The sequence below is a fragment of the Marmota marmota genome, unplaced genomic scaffold (assembly GCF_001458135.2).
Source record: "Marmota marmota marmota unplaced genomic scaffold, marMar, whole genome shotgun sequence".
Lineage (NCBI taxonomy): Eukaryota > Metazoa > Chordata > Mammalia > Rodentia > Sciuridae > Marmota > Marmota marmota.
This window is the reverse complement of record NW_025999998.1, coordinates 18,416,634-18,437,291: the sequence shown is the minus strand read 5'-3', so window position 1 is coordinate 18,437,291 and position 20,658 is coordinate 18,416,634. Positions and strand designations below refer to the sequence as shown.

Here is a 20,658-nt window from a genome sequence, read left to right as displayed (position 1 = left end):
CCCGCAGGACACAATTTGAGGATCTAGAACATGGATTTGCCAGGAGACGATGTTCATGTCCCCTTTCAAGGTGCATGAGAATTTGCAGGCTTCACAGCTAGGAGAAATGCAGTACTTCCCCAGGAGGTGTTGACTCACTGCAGTCACACTGCAGAGAGAGGCCTGAGGTACCAGGATGTTAAAATCTAAGCCAGAGGAACAAATCTATAGCTATCCTATTTCAGGTAAGAGAAGAATTGGTTTGGGAAGAAAAAGGATCTGCAGTTACAACATACAGAATCCATCAGCCACTGGTTCTACTTACCCATAAGTTAGGCCCTGGACTAAAACAAGTTTCTAAAGTGTGTTGAACTTCATGTTCCTTATTCTCGCTCATACAAAACACATGGTCTTGTGGCTTCATGGGGCCTGGCAGCCATGGAGGGGACCTAAATATGTGATCAGGTTTAGGGAGAAGTGGGAGCAGAGGACTCCAGGGCTGGCCGCCTTGTGGGAAATGGAGGGCTCTTGGCGGTGTTCTTGGGATGAGCCTGGGCGCAAGACCACATCAGTGGCAGTTCCACAGGACTTGCTACTGGAAACACAGGTTTGGATGGAGCTCTCTTTTCTCTCGGAACTGTTCACAGTTTCCTCAGCAGGGTTTGGCCTCTCCTTATCTACAGTAGGTTTTCTCCATCTTTCAGGCAGTGCTTTTGTCATCTGGATGGTTATCTGCTCCTGGGCTCCTGTCCCATCCTCCCTATTGTCCTGGTGCCTGTTTGTACATGATGCAGTGTTATTTATGGTGTTCCTTTATTATTCATGTCCTCCTTCCTATGTTGATGGCTTCTGCTCAGTCACTCTGCTGCTCTGATGTGTTCTTCCTTCACACTTCGTTTCCTATAGGCCCTTTGTGCTTTCCTGTTCCTTTTCCCTCAACATAGAATTTTGTTTCTCTTAACACAGTGGGAGCTCAGAGTGGCTTGTGGAACCTCCTGTAGTTTGGTGACCAGCAGACATTTTGCAGCTTTTCAGGATCATTTCAGGTACCTCTAGGTATCAATCTGCTTTCACTGGGTTATGCTGTGGTAGCAGAGATCCCCAGTGTTGGTGGCTGTCAACTGCTCCGGTTACAAGTTGCTGAAAGTCAGCTGTGGCTCCAAGTGCCACCTGCATTCTGGAATGTGAGCTAAAGGAGCAATATAGACATGGGCTATGCTGCTCCATGGCAGGAGCATGTAAGAGAGCTGGGAGGATCTGGCAATGGTTCTTACAGCTTTTTCTCAGACTAGAAGGAGCCATTTCCATGGGCACTCATCCGTCAAAGCAAGTCACAAGGCCAAACCCAATGGCAGTGGGGTGTTACTATACCAGTAGGCAGGTACTGCAAGTTGCGTGGTATTGCACGAGGACATGTTATTATTCTTTTGTAGGAAGGAAAGCTAATATGTAGGAACATATTGCAGTCTGCTTATGCTGTGAAGCTGGAATTCACCCTCTTGGGTAGACCTGGACAGAACCATTCTCACATTATATTAATGATCATATCAATAGGTAGCTTGTCATCCAGTAAAAACATTTATTAAGAAACGTGGGCTTGTTAGGCAGTTATTCATAGTAAGAATCAGTAGTACGTAAAGCCTTCAGATGAGGTTTGGGCAGGGGTTGTTTTCATGGACACATTTGGGATGGATGACTTCAGGCTGTATCTGCATTCCAAGAAAGGGGTTTGAGGAATCTGGGCTGATTTCTTTAGATCAGCAGGGAAGACTGTGTGGAATAAGGATTCCTGGAAAGATCCTTTAAATTCTCTGTGCCTTGGTTTCTTCATATGTAAATTGGGAAGAATAATTGAATTCCTCTTGTAGGAGATTTTGAAAATCAAATTAAATAGTATATGTAAAATTCTTGGATCTATACTTGGTACATAATAAAAATATTTGAGTGTGTGCTTTGATGAAGATGATAATGATGGTGGTGGTGGTGATGGTGATGATGGTGATGATTTCTCCTTTTTTGGTATCTGAACCTCTGGAAAACATATTGAGGATATCAAAACCACCAGTTTTGGAGTCAACAGACAATCAGAATTATGTACTTGAGTTTAAGAGTTACTTATTCATTAATAAGATAAACATTAACATAGAAAATAAGGGCTTAAATTCCTGGTCTCCTAACAAAACTAGCTGCAATTTCTTAGACAAATTAATGTCTAAATGTGTGCTTGCCTCCTCCTGTCATTGTGTGTTATGAAAGTCCTTTGAAAGTTGCTACTTGGTTTATTACTCAACCACTGTGCATTGGCGTTGTGTGAGTGGGGATATTTGCATGGACAGCTGCACAGTTTGCTGGGAAATCCTGAGCAAAGCCTGGGAGGAGAAGCTTGAGGAAGTTGGTGGCTTGACCCCAGGGGACAACTCTTGGTGGAAATGAGTAAAGACGTGCAGCTTAGTGCTGCGGAGAGGAGTTTATAAGGGATATAATGAGGTTTTGTTATGCTCGAATTTGGAACCCTCAAAAGACCACCAGAGACCAAGATCGATGTAAGCAGCAAAGAGGTGTTTATTGTGAGCTAGCTTGGTCCTCCGCGCGCGCGCACACAGCAACTGGTGACGCTGAGAGGCCCCTGAGCCCAGGGTTTGCAGCAGTTTCATTCATTCTTTGGGGAAGGCAGGGACTTCACATACCTCATAGCATCTCTTATCAAATCATCACACACCGTGGGAAAATCAAACAACTCTTAACATTGATTAGCACATTCACTGGTGGGAACAAGTTGGGTAGGGGGTGATCGGTTACTTCAAGAGGGGAATTCCTTTGAACTGATTGGTTTAAGCCAAGAGGGGTGTTTGTGCTGAACTACATGGTTTCCCAACACATTATAACCACCATAAACTACTGGGAGGGTCATCTGGCATCCCAGGTATTTTCCTGGTCTCATGCTGATTGGAGGCTGCTAGGGGGTTGCTATGGGTCCCCACCTAGCCTGACTGAGTCAGGGACACTGGCGCAGCAGATCTCTCCTATTATTTGTAGATAAACAACTTAGCAGGGTGGGAATGTGCCTAGGAGTGCTCTGTGGGTCTTTCCAAGGACAAAGGTCATGCTCCTTCCTTGGACAGGCTTTGCTCTGAGGTAGAGGCTGGTTTTTCAGTTTCTGGCCTGGAGGCTGCTTCTACCTGGTATCCTCTCTGCTAAGTCTGTGAGCCTCAGGTTGACTGAAAGAGAAAGAGTCAAGGAATCTGAACTTCAAGTTTGATTACTTCTCAGTTGTATAAACTTGGGGGTACATTCCTTAACCTTTTTGGGCCTTGACTTATTCATAAATGTTAATCTTATGTAATACTTATCCATTGTGATCATCACAAGAGCATTATCTAAATTTTTTATTTATGAAATAGTATTATTTTCACAATAATACTAGTTAATTGAGCATTGTTATCTCTGTTTTGCACATGAGAAAACTGAGGTAGAAAGAGGTGAGCGACTTGCTGGACTCACACAGGCAGGAAGGCACAGAGTCAGGTTCTGAACCTAAGCCAACCCAGCTCCAAACTCCACATTCATGTTCGTCATGCTTGGCTGCTTCTTGATGTAGTTGGCTCTGTGTCTGGAATTGCTACTGTGAAGATTAAATCTGTTCATCTCCTCTAAGTCCTGTTTCACTGTTTGTCAGGTAAAAAGTGGATGCTCAATAAACATTAATGGTCATTTCCCTTACTCTTCCTTATTTCTTTTCAGCTGTTCTGGTAGACCCCAGGGAATCAGGATGGGTGAGTGCCTAGGAATGAAATAAGAGATCTTCAGTTCTAGCCTTCCCTGGGCAAGGTTTTACCAGACTTTCAAATTCACCTTGCCTCCTTTACTGCACAAAGCTTGCTTTCACATTGCACCAAGCTAGAAGGTATTACTTTGTTTTGTAATGCAAACTCAAAAATTAAAAAGAATAATGGCAAGTTTGATGTTTCTTCCAGTACACTATCAGATTCCAGATGAAACCTCCTACTATGGTAATATGCAAATAACTGTTAGGTATTTTTGGATATCATCTATAAACATTCATTTGATCTTTCCTTTTTATTCTACCTGGTGCCAGAATGAAGACCTTTTCACTCCTTCCCTTGGGGTAAATAATCACTAAGCCAAAAGGTGTGACAGCTACAGAAGAGGTGCCGTGAAGACAGACAGGCTTCCTCAATGATTCTGTTTTCCTAGTTCTGTTTCCTTCTAATGGTGATTTGGTTTCAAATTGTCCCTGTGATAAGCACCATGTTCCAGAGACAGAATTCTATAGTGGCAAAAACAGTGGCTCCAGGAAACAATGAGATGCAGATTTTAGTGCCTTCTCTTCTAAGTAGGAGCCCTGTGACCTTGGGAAAACACTGACACTTTCTGGAATTCTCTTTCTTCAAATGCAAAATAAGTAGTAAGGTTTAGTTCAACTGTTCCAAACCAGGGGATCTAGTACTTTGAGATCCCCAAAGCAGGAAACTGTTTTAGTATTTCAAAACTAATGATGCTGTGGAATGAGTAAATAAACACTTGCAAGACATGGAGTCTGCAGAGGAAAGAAGGAATAGAAAGGATCTTTAGTGCTAGAACTTTGGGGAACAAGAATCAGTTCTTGTTTATTTTTCTTACAGCACCTTCCACATAGTTAATCAAGCATAATATTCACATCTGCAAGCCTTGGTTTTTTCATCTGTTAAACATATAATCTTATTTGGAGTTTAGGAGGTTACTTGGAAGATAAATGAGATGGTACATGTGAGGCATTTAGCCATTGGTCCTCAATATGTTTAGTTGTTTTTCTAGTTCTCGAGTGTGCGAACAAAATTACCCAATGGAGATGGTTTAAATTAAACTAGCTCCACCAGCTAATGTCATAAATACTGTGAACTCTAAGGTGGACTTGGTGTTCTTTGGATTGCAGTGAACCCAAGGATGGGCCAGTTAATTCTCACTTCCTCAGGAAGTGTTAACCAAATGTGCTGTGTGCAGGCCCTTCAGCTGGGCCTGCTATCAACTGGTAACATCTGGACCCAGCCCAAAGTTGGCAAGTGAAGAGAGGGGAGGAGAAGGATAAGGGAGGAATGCAGACCAAAGTCCCTGAAACAGGGAGCCACTTTCCCAGTGCATGCTGCTTACTACATACATACTGTCAATGTTTAACCAGGACTTACTATGTGTCAGGTACTGTGTTAAGTACTTCTTATAGTCTTTTCATTTTCTTAGCCACTTAATGAATTCTTATATCTGTTAGACAAAGCAAGTCACAGGTCTGCTCAGATTTAAGGGATGGAAAAATAAATTTCTGGTCTTGGTGGGAAGAACAGAAACATCACATCAATGGGGCATGGAAAAGGGAAGGGATGATTTTGCACTTGGCAAAGTCACCGTAGAAGAGGTAGTACAGAGAATGATTCACTTACAAGGAGTGATTTCTGCACCCAAAAAGAGGGAAGTCAAGTGTCAAGTGCCTCCTTATATCTTCAGTCTCTTTTATTACAGAGAGAATCCAAAGGCAATAAAACTTAAATGTGGTTCTGTTTTTTTAATGTACTCAGAAGCCATATTGTTGAACATTTTTGAACAATTTTATAGTTTTTGAATTCACTTGGTTCTTATGTTCAAAGCAAGCCTGTAGCTAAGAATGTTACTTGTCCATTATCTCAAAGCTCTGCCAAGTGCTACATGGGTAGTGTGTGACTCAAAGCCATACATATTTTCACTAGCTTTTCCAGAGAAGAGAGAATAAGTAATGAATCCTAACTTTTAGAATTAATCAAATCCTCAGCTTATCAATTCATTAAAATGTTTGCTTATTATTAAAATCCAAAAACTAGGACATTTTTGTATTGTACGAATAAGACAATATAATATAAATTCTTTGAACGATTTGAGGTGGTTCATACATTTTTTTTCTATTAGCAAGTGGCATTGGCTTTCTATATTTATTGGTAATAATATAATACTTTGGAAATAATTTTGCTTATATATTAGTCAATTAAAATGTAAGCAAATTAGAGGTGATCAATGGATAGGGCCCAGGTCATGAAGATGGGATGTAATGACTCCTGCCATAGCATGGTGGTTGCCTAATATTGTGAACACTCTAAAGGCCATTGACTTGTTCTCTTTAAAATAGTTGATTTTCAATGTTCATAGCAGCAGAGTTCACAATAGCAAGACTGTGGAACCAACCTAGATGCCCTTCAATAGACGAATGGATAAAAAAAATGTGGCATTTATACACAATGGAGTATTACTCTGCATTAAAAAATGACAAAATCATAGAATTTACAGGGAAATGGATGGCATTAGAGCAGATTATGCTAAGTGAAGCTAGCCAATCCCTAAAAAACAAATGCCAAATGTCTTCTTTGATATNTTATTGGTAATAATATAATACTTTGGAAATAATTTTGCTTATATATTAGTCAATTAAAATGTTTGCTTATTATTAAAATCCAAAAACTAGGACATTTTTGTATTGTACGAATAAGACAATATAATATAAATTCTTTGTGGGAAAGGCAGCGGAGCACAACAGACACTAGGATGGCAATTTGTAAATCAATGGATGTGTAACTGATGTGATTCTGCAATCTGTGTATGGGGTGAAGGTGGGAGTTCATAACCCACTTGAATCAAAGTGTGGAATATGATATGTCAAGAAATTTGTAATGTTTTGAACAACCCACAATAAAAAATTTAAAAAAAAAAATTAAAAAAAAAAATTAAAAAAATAAAATAAAATAGTTGATTTTATGTTGTGAATTTCATTTCAATTTAAAAAACATGTGTGTGCACACACATACATCCACATATGTGTATACACGAACAAACATATATACGAGTCCATGGATGGCTTTGTTATTTTATTATAATAAGTGCTTCTCAAACTCTTCGAGAAAACATTTATACTTTTGAAAATCAGCCAGGATAACCAAAAACTTGTCTGTGTTTTCTATTTATCAATATTTATCATATTAGAAAAAATGAGGAAAAGTTTAAGTATTTATTTATTAATTTATTAAAAATATCATATTTTCATTATATGTTAACAAAAGAACACCTTACCAAAAATCAATATATTTCCCCAAATAAAACTATTTAGTGAGCAGCAGCTAATTCAGCTCACAACTCAGTCTCACAATTGCTTTCCTTCTAGACGACCATTGGTCTTCAGAATGCAGAAGGAATGCTGTGTGCATACTTCCCATTTTTATCACAGAGTACTGAAAAGGATATGTGTACTTGAGCCTTGATAGTTAATCAACTTAATATTTTTCGCTGTTTCATCGAGGACATTCTCAGTGAAGCTGGCAGTTTTGTCCCTGACAGGTCATGGCTGTGAAGATTACAGTGACTAATAGTGCCAATGGCCTGATTCTTGCCAAGGCTCTGAAAGTTTTAGCTACCACAGCTTTTGTGCAAATGTCTGTGAAGTGAAAATCCATCAGCGCAAATGTCTACACAGCATAAAATTTAAAAAAAAAGAAACAAACAAACAAACAAAAAAGAGGAAAATAATATTTCCCAATTTTCATGAAAATAGATCTAAGTTCATGAAGTCCCTGAAAATGTCCCAGGGATCCTCCAGGGTTTGAGGGGTACAAATTAAAGACTTGATTCCTACAGTGAAGTAGTACCAGACTGGTGAATTATGTATACTTAAAACATGCATGGCTATTGGCCAACTTATATTGTTGTATAGTGTACATGTATGAACATGTAACATCAAATTAACATGATTAGGTACAATTATAATGTTGTGGCACAATAAAAATATGGAAAGAAAAACAAAATAAAACACTGTATCCAATTAAAAAATAAAAGACTTCATATCCATCCTTAAAAAAATACCAATTTCAATAAAAATAAATGTAAATAAAAAACGCATGACTTTAAAAAATGTTAGGCCTCATAAAAGACTAGTGTGTAATCTTTACGATTACATTTAAAAACAGGGCCTTGTTTTAGTCCAATTTCAGATCCCTGTCTCTGATGTGCCCTTGGGTCTTTGCCGTATCCTTTCCTCAGCATGCTTCTGCTGCAGCTATGTGGTAACTCCCTCCCTCACTTCCTTTATGGCCTCAGCTATCTCTTGGGGGCCTTCTTTGGCCACTTTACTAAAAATATTGCCCCTTTCCCAACACAGGCTTATAAATATGCATGTTCCCCCACACTTGCACATACACACATACACCGTGGGTATTTACACAGTGGGTAATGTACATTACCCTTCCCTGATATTTTTTCTTGACATTTATTCCTATTTGAGTAAATGCAAATTGTGTAAAATTACATGTAAAATTAAATGTAAAATGTGTAAAATTAAACATTTTACTCATTGATTTATTTTCTTGCTCCCCATTAGAATATAAGCTACATAAAAGCAGGAGTTTTGATCAGTTTTAGCCCCTTGTAGAATGGTGTCTAAGACGTTGTTGTTCAGTAGATGTTTTTCAGATGTTGATTACAGCGTAGCTAAAATTTTGACATAGACATTTTTTCATGTCGCAAGTGGTGAAGCACAGACAATCCCAACATGCATTCCATAAGCCGTGCAATGGAAAAAGGGTTTTAAAAAAGTCTGAGAAACATCTCATTCCTCTCTCTCATGTACATGTATACATGTGGTAATTTACAATAAACTGGTGAAGCATCTGAGAGGTCTTGTGATATAATCATGTGTTTAAACATTGTTAAGCACAGTATTTTCCAAACTTTTTACTGTACTATTGTTTACCAGAACGTAGTTCAGAAAATGCTTGCCTGTACGCAGCCTTCCTGGCTCCCTTTAGCACGCTTATGAGGGACCCTTGAGGTAAAAATTATTCTGATGTAAGATATTATCACTAGTTCATTCAAGTGGAAAGTTTCATAAAAAAGTTTTATTTTATAATTCTTAATTTTCCATGCCAATACAACATTTTGAAAATATATTTATTTATTTTTTTTATGTAGTGCTGAGGATCAAACTTAGTGCCTCAGGCATGCGAGGCAAGCACTCAACCACTGAGCTACAACCCCAGCCCCAATACAACATTTTAATGATACAAAGGATTGAGATAAAAGTCTGTGTATTTCTATATTTTAAAAGATATACTTTGAAACAAGAGTGATTCCATATAATTCAGGTTGAATTATCAGAATTAACCCAGTCTGGTAGGAAAGTCATGAATCCCTCTTACTGACCTAATCATCTCCCAACAACCCACAAGGGCAATCAAATTTCAACCTGAGTTTTGAAGGGAGAAAACCATATTCAAACCACTAGTGATTTGCTTTCTCTGTAAAAATCTGAAACAGACAAAGCATTCATTTTTATGGGTTTAGTTGATTTCATGATAGGTATCATTAGAATTACATCACTTTTTAAAGTTCTCTTCTAAAATTATAAAACGTCTAAATACTCACCCTGATTAACCCTGGACTCTCACTGAACCGAATTAATTACCATGAGAGTGGCTATTATGAAACAAGTCTGCCCTTCATGTTTTCTTTCTTCCTCCCATGCCCACTTGCCCTTCTGACTTCCTCCCTGTTACCAAGCAGCACAAAACCCTCACCAGATATAGGTACTTGATCTTGGATTTCCCAGCCTCCAGAACTGTGAACCCAAACAAACCTCTTTTCTTTATACATGACCCAGTTTCAGATACTCTGTTGTAGCCGCAGGCAACAGACTAAGTAAGACTACATAGGAATCTTACTTCTCATCAGAATTCCTTATTGTGTTCCTAATAACTCTTCTAAAGTGGATGATCTATCCTATATCTCTTAGAAAGTAGCCAACAGAGCTTTGCTCTGGGGATTCAAGAGCTCTCTGGATTCTGGGTTATTTGTGGTCCTCTCTGAGTAACTTTTGACTTTACAGCTTGAAGCTTGTCTAGACTCTGAGTGAGAAAAATGAAGCCAAAGGTCCAGCGCTTTTTCATAACAACAGTATGAGTCATTTCCTTGCTCATGTCACTCCTGTCTCCTCCAAAGATCCCCAATGCATGTCTCTTGCACACCCCTGTCCTTTAAGAGTAGACTGTTCCATCTGCCCCTTCCCTTTCTCTTCTCTTTAGCTGTTTTTAAAGAGAATACCTGGTTTTCTAGCTGGCTGCCCTGTCCTTGAAATTAGTCTGTGTTCTTACACTGAGTTTTGTCAATACCTTGACTCTCCAGTAGCCTCAAGGACCATCTGATTGACCACAGTGCTGATCTTTTTTTTTTTTTTTTTTTCCACAGAGGACAATTTCTGAGAAATCAGCAGGATCTTCAGTGTCTTGCTGATGCGGCTATTGATCCCTATCTGTTCCTTGCTAAACAGCTTGATCAGCCCCAGAATCTGTCAATAACAACACCACTGTTAAATCCCCATTTCCTGCTAAGTCTCGATTCTACATCTCCCCTGCTAAGGGTCACAGTACGTCTTACACTATACCTAGGTAGATTTTATTTTCTATCTTGGGTAAGGGTATCCCCTAGAGAGGCTTTCTTTCCAAATCTCAGCAGCTGGAGACAACATTATAAAAGGTAGCAGTTGTCTGTTCTTGTAATCTGAGAACAAGTTTATTCTTCAAATAGTGGATTATTCATTCACCCATTCTTGGTTACTGCACTCTAACATCTCAGTGTTTCTTAAACATTAATTAAACAAGCCTCAGGAGAGAGTCTGTAGCCAAGGAAGATTACTTTTGGGTAGTATGACTGAATGGGTTCTTAGATGTCGACCTCAAACTCCAGTGCAGCAGTGCCTGGAGTTCCAACCTTTAGAAACCATTCCTTTGATTTTTTTTTTTTAAAATAAACATTCTAGGGGAATTTTTATCATGTGCATGTATGAAAATGTAACAACAAATTCCACTATTGTGTATAATTGTAATACACTAATAAGTTATATAAATTTTAAAATAAGAGAAAAATGAAATAAAAATTCTATAGTTTATAATGCAGTTCTTTCTGGGTTTCCTCTTCATACACCCATCTTCTTTTGTAGACTTATTCTAGAGCAGTAAAGCTAGAAGGGATTCTAGCAATCATCTGGTCCAGCCTCATTATTTTATAGATGAAGAATCTGAGCCTGAGAATACAGAAGTGTCTAGATCAAGGTCTCACAGCTAGTTAGTAGTAGAGTTCGGCTCTGTATCCTGTGTCTCCTGCCTCTTTACTAGAGAGTTTTATGTGTCTTATGGCATCCTGAGGAGACAACTTTCTTTCAAATGTGTCAACCTCTATTAAATTATGTGCCTAAAAATATTTCATGTAATGCAGTTTGATTAGCATTTCTCTGGAGTCACTGTAATTCTGGAGATGGCAGGCATTAGGGTAATTATATATAAAATTTCCTCTCAGGTATAAGCCTCTTCCAAGATCCAATGGTTATTTTAAAACTAGTGTGTAAAATGGCATGTTTGGGTAGCAAGGAGATTGAAACAGAAGAGTTAGAATCATTGACATGTGCTGATAATTTTTTTTGTCAATTCCACTAAAAATGGTGGAGTAGCCTCAGGGCTCCCTCCTACCACCTCCACCAAGTATAATAGGTACATATGTATGTGAGAGAAGGAAGAATAAATCAAAGAAAGAAAGACAAATTTAAAACCCCACTTGTTTATGTAGGTGTCTCTACAGAATCAGTATCATCCATTTCCTGTTGTGGCAAAGTCTGAAAAAGTCCTGGAGAAACTGATCCAGGAAAGGGTCCTGATGTGGTCAGGAGCAATCCTGTTTGCATTCTGCCTGGCAGTGGGTCATGGGCATAAAGTGCTCTTGTATTCCCAAGCAGAGCATACTATTCCTTGCATTTATGGAAATATCTTTGATGGTTTATTAGTAACGAAACTCAGTCAAGTCCATGGAGATTTTGAGTCCAAAGTATTCATTGAATATTTTTTATTTCCATTTATCCATTCAATTAGTGTTTATCTCAAATCCAAGACTGTTCCTTTGTGTCAGACTAAATCATTTCTCTGGAAACAGGTTTTGCAAGCAGATTTGCAGAAATAATTTTGTCTACTGTATTTCATTACATAACTGTTGCAGATTTTTTTGCAAAAAAAAGTGTTTTTCAAAAAAGTGTGTGGGGGGGGAGCCATTAAGTGAACCTCTTTTTTTTTTAATGGTACCAATATTTCTTAAAAATAATTTATTACTAAACTGTCTTTGGTGCACATCATTTCTTCTTGACAGTCTAGTGAACATTTTTACAGTCTGGAAAAAAGTTAACGTTTGTTGTTACTGATTTGTGCATTATAGTCAAAATATTACACTTCAGAAAATTTACTACAGTATTGTGAGATACGGAGTTTTATCTTCTGTATCCGAAGATTCTTCACTACCATCATTGGTTTCCATATGTGATGACCGGTCCTTGGTGCCACTCATACAAAATGTGTTAGGACTGCAGTGCTCCAAACAAACCACGAAAGGCAGCTTGAAATACATTGACAATGCGCATGCGCTGAGCATTCTAGGCGCAAGGCTAGCACTGTGAGAGAAGACAAATGTGCATCCATATGCCACTGGTGAATACATTGCTGCTCTGATTATCTTTTAAGCGGCATGATGAACAGAATTATACCATGGGACGATTATTCGATGAGAGGTTATAAACCTCTTTAAATAAACCAGTTTTTGGATTGGAAAAACAGGGTGCAAGGATTATGCGGTAAGAAATTACTACTAAATTTAGGAAATTACTACTAAATCATGGAGGCTTGATTCTTACATTTTGATGTGTATTACATTCACCTGAGGAGTTTGCTAAAAACACAGGCACGCAGGCCAGACTCTAGATCCAGCTGATCAGATGTACCAGAGTGGAACCTGGGCTGCATTAAAACAAACAACAAAACAAAACAAACAAACAACAAAACAAAAACAAAAACAAAAAACAGTGTTTCTGGGTGCTTTCTGCACCCATGCTGTGATTTTGATGTTCCCCCATGTTTGGTATACATGTCAGAGGGACATAGATGGGAAAGCAAGATGGTTAGCAATGACATGGCTTGAGTGATCGGATGGTCCCTATACCCAAATTCCCATTCATTCATTTCTAGACATTTATTTAGTACTTCTCTGCTGTCTGCTCAGAACATTGCAAGACTTTGGACTCACAGATGACTAAAACAGGAATCTTTCCCTCAAGTTGCTCACAATTTATGCAGATAGACATGACGACACATTTACAATTTGGAAATCTCTAGCACTGGAAGGTACTGAAAGCCCTGACGTTCTGAAGGTGGGGTAAACAGGAAAGGTTTCACAGAAAGGGTGATGGCTAAGCAGAGCCTTAAAAGAAGAGTCAGTTCACTGAGCAGACAAAGAGGAAGGAAATTTTAGGGAAAGGGATCCACCAGTGCAAAAACTTGGGGGTTGAAAATCAGGCAAGTGTGGAACAGGTCAGGTGCTCCCTGGATGGCTAACACTGAGGTGTGTGTAGGGAAGAAAAACCTGGGAAAAGGCCTCAGTAGTGTTTGNTCATGAAAGAATGAGAAAAATTATCCTCCTCCTCCTCCTCCTCCTCCTCCAATCTTGTTTGTTTTAAACACAATTGTTGTATGGATCACTGACAAGAAAGTAGGAGTGTGCATGTGGAACTAGTGTTTTCAAATTTGTTACTCATATTTTGGTGCTAATTTACTATTAATTAATGTAGTCCCAGATGCCATACTACACCAGTCAGTCCTTTTCCTGATCTCATCCAGTATAGTTAACAGATTTATTCGGCTATAAACTCTTGTTACTCTTTTCCTTTATGTCTTCTTTTATATTTCATGCATGCTCTGAATCTGGGGGCATTGCTTGAGCCTGCAAATCCTAGCATAATTCCTGTTGTGTTTGAACCAACTTGTTAGAATGTATATGTCTGAGTCCTTTAAATGTTAATTCTAAATTAAGTAATAATGGCAAACAAAGCTTCAGTTATGGGATGGAAAAGAACACTGTCTTTTACCTGTTAAGACTGAACTATGAATGTAGCCCAGATTTTTTTTTTTTTCAAGTTTTCGTCTCTTTTAATGTCAGGAAAACTTAATAAAGCTGGTTTGTTAATGATTGTTAGAATCAGTCTTGATAGTTTCTCCTTTTGGATGGTCTGCATGTCTTCTTTTCATTGATAACAAGAAAAATAAAACCTGACACAAATTCCATGCTTTTGCTTACAGTTTTTTTAAGTGGTTTACCAAGAACCCTGTGGATTTCATAGAATAATATTATTGTTATCTTCCCAGTGTAACAGTTGAGACACTTAGAATATAGACTGACCTAACATTTGTTATAATAATTATACTTTTGATAATTAATACAACTGGTATTTTATGTGACTATTTGGAGATAGTAGGCTCTCCTATCCAAAACAAAACAGTGCCACCGCCATAGCAAGCACTTGAAGTAGTGGTATGCCTTTTGATATTCATAATTAAAATAACATTTATTTGTACTAATAATTCAGTATCACATCTCCCTAATAGATGTACTGAGCAAGCACCGTGGTGACAAGATAAGTTGCCCTGTTTTGTTCCATATGTCTGTGTTCTAAGTATTCCATAGTTTTAATTGGTTCCCCGCAGAATAACATTTACAAGCATATGGTATGGAAAATGCTGACTGCCTTTGTTATCATGTGTTTTAGTACTTGTGGTGGCCCCAGTTCACTTAGCCTACAAATGTGATTATGAGGTTATTTAATGCACTTTATGGTGTACTTTTCCTTAACCTGTCTACCAAGTGTCAAATACCGTCAACATGGTGTATCCAGTAGTCCATTCATATTTGGGCAGGAAACTAATTCAGGAAAGCTTCCCGCATGGGTTTATGCTGCAAGCTCTTCCTTTCTCTCCTCTCCCCATGTGCGGGTTTCTTAAGCACTGCCAGGCTGCTTCAATTATGCTGAAGAGGAGGATACACTGTTGGGGGCCCCAAAGAGCCAAGAGGCACAGGAGAGCTCTCTGGCGCCTTGTTTAGGAGATTTACCAGTGATTCCCTGAAAGGGGATTGCAGATTTGAAATTAGACTCATGAATTGAAGAAGGGACCAGCTGTAATTTTGGATATTAGAGGTACTTTGGTACTTGGGGGGTTTCCTCCGGGAACACTGTGGCAGAGTACAGCTGAAATATTAATATTTTTGAGACCATGTGCAATGCTTCTTTTTATTTTTTCTTTTTATTATGGAAAATTTAAAACATATACAAAAATGGAAAGAATTACATAATCAACCCTTAATGTACCTACATCTTAGTATTTTAATTTCCTGGGGCTGCTGTACGAACTACCCCAAACTGAGTGCCTTAAACAGAAGAAATGTGTTGTCTCACAATTCTGGAGCTTAGAAGTTAAAGATCAAGGTGGTGACAGGACCACACTCCCTCTGAAGATGCTCGGGAAGAATTTGTTCCAGGTCTCTCGCCCAGGTTATGGTGGACTTGAGATAATCCTTGGCTTGAAGATGGGCTTCCTCTTGTGTCTTCACATCATTGCCCCTCTGAACATGGCTTCGTGTTCTAATTTCCCCTTCCAGGGTCTACCTAATGACTTCATCTCATTCTATGAATGACACCCCAGGAGTTTTGTGACAGTGAAGTACTTTGCAGTCAACTCTTGTTATGCATTGGTTGTTGTCCCTTGGGTTAATTTCTCCAGTTAGCTGGGACCTGCCAACCAAGTAGTGGGAAGGACAACCTCCTGAACTGTGGCTCCAACCTTACCACACCTCCTCTTGGTCTCATTCCGTATTTTAATATCAACACTCCTCTACCAGCACATTCAGAAACCAACCCATTGAAGTTTTTTTTTTTTTTTTTTTAGCATCTTTTCCCTTCTTTCTACTCTGAGACTCTTAATCAATTAAACTATGAGTGAATTTAAAAGTTACTCCTTATTACAAAAAAAAATTAGGGAATCTCACTGTCTTATTTTGATGAAAATTCATATTTAATATGATCTATGGGGTCTTAGTTGCTAGAGGCTTCTGAAAAAGAAACACAAACCAACCAACAAAAACAATTTGGGAGGGGGGGCACAGGGCAGGATTTCGATTTGTTAATGAAGATAAACAACACTTCTTAATTTGAGATCACTGCTAAAATGTTATTACTCCTTCTGGTTCTCAAATCATGGATTCACTTATCCAATTGCTATTTAGAGAGTGATTGATGAGTATTTATAATATGGCTATTTGTTTCTGTATGGTAAAAAGGCTTCCAATCTATCCCGTATATAGTGGGTTTGCGTTGGTTGTAAGATGGAAGTGTTAGGTCACTGATTGTTCCAAATACTGGGAATTTTTAGAGTAGACACCACAATATCAAGAAATTGATGTATAATATTCTCATTGCTGTTGGGATTCTAGATTCCTGCTAAGGAAATTACTTAGAAACAGCCCTATCTTAAGGAAAATAAAATGGTAAGGAAATTTTGAGTCTTTAATTCATTATTGAACAGAGCCATCAGCCCTGATGAACAAAGATTTATTCTACAAAATGAGTAAAAAATTTAAAATGTCATGTATTTAAAAGATGCTTGTTACAGAGAGAGCTCTTAGTGCTCTGATGCATTTTAAATATGTGTTATTAAGGTTTCTATAGTATTTTAAAAATTTTCTCATTTTTTTCAATCTCTAGATGTCTTTTTAATTGGTAGTTCAATAAAATATTTAAAAAATCTTCCTTTAATAGATTTCTTTTTTCAGGTAATTGATTCATTTAGAACTTTAAAGTTGAAAAGCTTGTTCTAATAATTGTGTATTGAAAGTATTTTACATAAATTTAATTGGCTAATTATCCACCTTCAAATTTAAAAAATAACCTTCAAATTAATATTGAAAATATTCCAATTGAGAAGCTCTGTTTGGAACTTCAAGCAATTCTCTTGATAGGAGAGAGAGAGCAGATAAAGGGTAAATGTTTGGATGACTGAAAAATAGGTTATTTGCTGCTTAGAATCATAAAATCATATTATTCCAATATGGAAAGGATATGATCCTTAGTAGACTTGAAACTTTTATTGGGAAAGTTTGTTCTTACCAGAACATGGTACTCAGTTAATGTCAGTAGGCTTTTGCTTTTAAAATATCATGTATGTATTTCTGTATTCTTCATCTTTTTCTACATTCTATTACACTTCCTGTGTCACAAAATGTGAATTTTATAAACCTTCATTGAATCTTTACTGTATGCCAGGTATTCTTTGATTTTAAAAAAGTGTTTTGCAGTTCGCAAAATAATTTGCAAAACATATATGTGTGTGTGTATGTGTATGTATACACACACACACACACACATACAGATGTACATATAGATACAGAGAAAGAGAGAGAGGGAATATGAGCATTAGAGGTCACCTCGAAGGTGAGAGTTCTTCTGTCACTGAAAAACACACAGTGTAATAAATAATGGCATCATTAAAAACTGTCATCTTTGCAGAGTACAGTAATGGCCCTGAACATCCCTTACACATTTCCCTGTGAACCTGCCTAAGTGCACCAGACTGGAAACTCTTCTCCTTCTGCCTGCTTCTAGCCGCTTATCTGTTCATTACTGTCATGTCTGAGTGGGTTTCAGACACGCCAGGTGTGTGGTGTCACCGGCCTGACGTCTGTTCGAAATACAGACATTTACACTCGTGAGTATTAAAGCAATAGATCTTCAGATGACAGCAGAAAGCTGACTGCAGGAAAGCAAAGCTTTGGGGAGAGCCTTCGGAGCGCATCTTGGCTTGTTCACGGGGAGAGAAGACCTGACTAATTAGCTCCAGCCTCCTAACCCAAAGGAGCAGAAATAATTAAAGTAACTGGAGCAACCTGTGTCACATAGTGAGAGCCACATAAGGGACAGTGCACCTAGATTCTGATCTTAACCCTGCTCACAGAAGAAAGTGATGGAAACTTGGTGAGAGGAGCAGAAGACTTTTTGTTTTTGCTTTTGCACAAAGATGCATTAAAGAAAAATTCAGGTATTTATAAATCACATTTTTTTCAATAAAAATAAAAATAGAGGGAAATCTCTGCAATTTATACCAACTTTAGAGAAAAATAACAGCAAAAATTGGAGTTGTTTATTAAAATATTAAAATCCAGGGCACACTTAAGAAGTAGTATGTACATATTTTTCTGATTGATATTATGTTTTGAGTCTGGGGAGTTGGCTGTTCCCCAAACCTGGCAGAAGTCCTTGGTGTCTGAGGATACCGCTAGGATTGTGTAAAGGTGGGTGGGCTTCTGTCTTACGAAATTCCCTAATAGGTGTTCATATTAATATTACTTCCTTTATACTCCTTGTATTGGTCAGCTTCATGTCACCATAACAAAAACCTAAGACAATCAACTTTTAAAGAGAAAAGATTTATTTTGGTTTATAGTTTTGGAGGTTTCAGTCCAACATTGGTTGGCCCCATTGTTTTGGGGCCAGTAGTGGCACATCATGGCTGAGAGTGTGTGGTAGAGTGGTGCCACTCATTTCATGGTAGGGACTCAAAAAGAGAGGAAGAGGAAGGGGCTGAGGTCCACTATCCACTTCAAGGGTGTGCCCCCAATGACCCTAAGGCCTCCCACTAGGTCCCACCTTCTCCCATAACACCACCTTATGGGGACCAAGCTTTTACCACATGGACCTGGGGGACACTTAAGAACCAAACTACATAATCACCTCCTTCCAGGAGTTACTAGTAAGGGTGCACATCATAACCAGAGCTATGCACAGACCCGGGAGCACGTTGGAACACTACAAAGCATCTATCAGCACACATCTGCACAGAGATGAGCCATTTCTTTCTCAGAAGTTTCTGAATTCTTAGCAAAGGACCTTGAAACTGTGTTTGGAAGGGTGGAAAAAGATGAGTAAATTAAGGAATTCCGAAGAGCATGAAGATTTTGTTATCTTGTGTCACTTTGTTTCTGTTCTTAAGTTTCTGTAATAGTCCTTCATAGACACTAAGTGTAGATCACGAATACACTGCTTCATACTACCTTGTCTATTGATATATAATTTAAAAAAAAAGCAGGCATAGTTGTGCATGCCTGAAATCCCAGTGGCTTGGGAGGCTGAGGCAGGAGGATCATGAGTTCAAGACCAGCCTCAGTTACTTAGTGAGGTCCTAAGCAACTCAGCAAGACCCTGTCTCTAACTATAATATAAAAAAAAGGGCTGGAGATGTGGCTCAGTGTTTAAGCTCCCCTGGGTTCAATCCCCTGGTACCAAAAAACATTTTATAAGGAACCCTGTATATAGGGTGCATTTCTTTTACATAGAAGAAAGTGAAGAAAGTGACAAGCAGAAGATCTAAGTGCTGTAGTGAATCAAGATTGAAATAAGAATTGGGGCTATTTCTCCACTCATTACAAATGTTTTTTGTTTTTTGTTTTTTAACTTAATTTGTAGCCAGGATGAACATTTGGAGACATGTACTGAAATAACATTAGGCTGTCAAGATTAAGAGGGAGAAAGACAAAAGCATATGAAAAGCCAAGTAAAGCTCAAATTCTTGATTTTTCTCAGTTATATATATATTTTTCATACTAAAGCAACCTGGTAGCCCTTGGAAGTAAGTTCTTTTTTTTTTTTTTTAACTTAGGGGACTCTGATTGAATTATGTCAGGGTGGAAGGTGACAACTCTGTGTGGCCTGGGACTGCTTTTGTTGTGTATTGATGGCATCTCTCAAAAGCTCTTCTCTTCACCTCTTTCTGTAAGGTGAAGGATGAAACAGAGCACCCCGCCTGCTCCGACAAGCGTGACAGTTTGTGGGAGGGCATGGAGTCTAGGCCTGAAGGAGAAGGGCACAGGAGGTGGGAGGCAGACCTTTGACCTACTCTACTCCCAGCCTTGCCTACAGCTGCCCACGAACTTGGAATCTGGGCTCCTGTTTATTGCTTGTATTTTTTCTCTCAACAAATATTTAAGTGAATCTTTTTACCAGGCACAATCCTAAGTGCTGATTCAACTCTATAGATTGAAACCAAAGACTTGATCTGAACAACTGCCAAGGGTGTGTCCTCAAGGGCCCAGGCTTGGCATAAAACCTCGGAGAGAAGGGGTTTTCTCCTTCCTTCCCAGTCCTGCCTTCCTTCCTCCAGTCTGTTCTTTGCCTTTCCTTCCCTCTCTCCCTCCCTTCTTCCCTTCTGTCCAAACCTAAAGAACTCAGAGACACAGGTACAGCATAAAAGCAAGGCTTGACTTTAATGACCATCTTGCAAGATCTGATGCCTGGTGGGTGGTCAGGCACACACAGGGTACAACACTTCTTATCCCCTAGAGCTCAAGATCCTCCCCTGGTTCCTCACTGGCTGAGTACTATGGAGTGCAAGATCCTCTGGTTTTACTGTCTCCTATTGGGTTATTTAAAGAAATAGACTTGGTTGTCTCTACCTCCCTTGTGGCGAGATGTCCCCTGAGACTGGGTGCCTTTTGGTGGTACACAGTTTAGCTCTGTTGGTTGGGTTGTGTCCCTTCCTTCTCACTTTCTGTTTGTCAAGAGACTGTGAATCTTTACGCTCCCATGTTAACTGCTTGTGACTTTCCACCCTGCTGTCCCCTCCAGCTGCCTTTCTTAACTTCCAAGTCATTTTACATTTATAGCTAAATACCGTATTCTGAAAATGGACCACTAGACTTCGTATTTCTCATTTTCATCCTTTTCTTTTCCTCTTTCTAAAACCTCTTTGCTCTGCCACCCCCCCCCCCAAA

General features: G+C 38.7%; 1 protein-coding gene across 11 annotated transcripts in view; it reads left to right on the top strand.

Moving 5' to 3' along the window:
* The window catches only part of Prune2 (prune homolog 2 with BCH domain), a 259,308-nt gene that overhangs the window by 15,313 nt on the left and 223,337 nt on the right, over window positions 1–20,658 (top strand). The gene's annotated exons all lie outside the window — the stretch shown is intronic.